Here is a 1791-nt window from a genome sequence, read left to right as displayed (position 1 = left end):
ATCGCAATTTGTTTAGCATCTCAACCGATTTGAATCATCACATATTTGAATCAATTTTCAACCGGCTCGCAGTTAATTGTTACATCCCTAGTGTTTTACCATTTTATGTGATTAAAACAACCATGAACAACATACAGTAATCATTTCATCACACCAGCAACAGTGAAAGTAATGTACATCCAACTAGCAAGGGTTAGTGGCAAACAACGCTTTTTTAAATACTGTCTAGATGTTTAACAGTAGTGATACAAGTTCACAGTTGATTAACTTCTACTGAAAATCAACTCACTGGTCATAAACAGACTAGCCTGGCCATATGAATGAATTTCCATTGTTTTTCTAGGAACTTTCTGAAGAGGCAAGAGGCTGCCATTGAGCTGTGAGATAGAGGGATGACAGGCACGGAAGAGGAAATTACACAGGAAATGAAGAGAGCCGTGGAAAAAACAAACAAAACAAAAGTTACCCAGACGTTTCCCAGATTTCAATCTGAAAGAAGTCCAAGTTACTACAGAGACAATGGTGAGAGGTGATATGAATATCCACTGGAATAACAGGCCGAGCCACTCACATGCACGCTGGGGTGTTTTTGGGAAACAATATGTCGTCTTGGAGATAGACTGTGTCATGGAGTACTCACCAGCTAAAGAAATACAGCCAAAAATCACCCACTAATCGCCTAGACTACAGAAACCGCTAACTGTAAGTCTCAGTGCACGTCAAAAATGTCCCTGAAGATACATGCTTTTACCCAAATTTGAAAATGTGCAATCAATCGTCTGAAATTAGACTAGTAGTTTTAGTTGTTCTGATATCGTATCAGCAACAGTCATCAAGTCTCAGCTGCTGATAACAGTCCTACAATACAGAGAAGACAGACATCACAACTAGGGTGGATATAGGGAATGAAGTCACTCCATCTCAAAGACTGAATGTCTATGTCAGTTTCCAACCACAATCATATTTCTACTGATCATGAGCAATGTTCCCTCTAAGCTGCGCGTGCGCGCGGCTAAAAGAGTTAGAACCGGTGAATGCGGTTTACAGGTTTTATAGAAAGAGAATGATGTGCGCCAAATGAGTCGCTGTAGAAACTGAATACTTCAGTGGTTGCTGACGAAATAGCTCAAATCAACAGCCAACGCAAACGCAATGACGTGAAATAAAACGTCATCATGTATTAAAGAAGAGTGGCTTGATTAAGTGCTAGAAATAGTGGATGATGGGCACAGAACGGTAACAAAACTCAGAGACATTTACAGTCACACAGGTGTATTGTGCAAACTGTACTTCATAGGGATGTTTAGATAGCTATAGAAGAATTCACGTTCACGTTTTTTTTTCTTTGAAAATATTTAACTTGCAGATCTCAGTTTAAATGCTTCAGTTTGTTTTCTATTCTCTTCTATCAGTTTAAATGCTTCAGTTTGTTTTCTATTCTCTTCTATCAGTTGAAATGCTTCAGTTTGTTTTGATATTATGTTAGGCCTATATTATAAACCTAATAAATCACATATGCTCATCAAGGCTGTATGTATTTGATAAAAAATACAGAAAAAAACAATAATATTGTGAACTATTAGGCTATTGCAATTTCTAATATTGGTGAAATAATATTCAGTATTTTTTATCAAATAGATACAGCCTTGATGAGCCCAAGAAACTTCTTTTAAAAATTTACTGATCCCAAACTTTTGAACGGCAGTGTATTGTACTGTAAAAATATTTTCTCAGGAAACCTAAAATGTTCATCATTTAGTTACATCAAGGGTCAAATCAAATATAAATAGC

At 36.7% G+C, this 1791-nt stretch overlaps 1 protein-coding gene across 2 annotated transcripts in view; it reads right to left on the bottom strand.

The window, feature by feature from the left end:
- Positions 1-1791, bottom strand: part of LOC107664698 (leucine-rich repeat-containing protein 1-like) — a 69144-nt gene that overhangs the window by 25737 nt on the left and 41616 nt on the right. The gene's annotated exons all lie outside the window — the stretch shown is intronic.

The sequence above is a fragment of the Sinocyclocheilus anshuiensis genome, unplaced genomic scaffold, assembly GCF_001515605.1.
Source record: "Sinocyclocheilus anshuiensis isolate Anshui unplaced genomic scaffold, SAMN03320099.WGS_v1.1 scaffold455, whole genome shotgun sequence".
Classification (NCBI taxonomy): domain Eukaryota; kingdom Metazoa; phylum Chordata; class Actinopteri; order Cypriniformes; family Cyprinidae; genus Sinocyclocheilus; species Sinocyclocheilus anshuiensis.
This window is presented reverse-complemented; position numbering and strand designations above follow the sequence as displayed.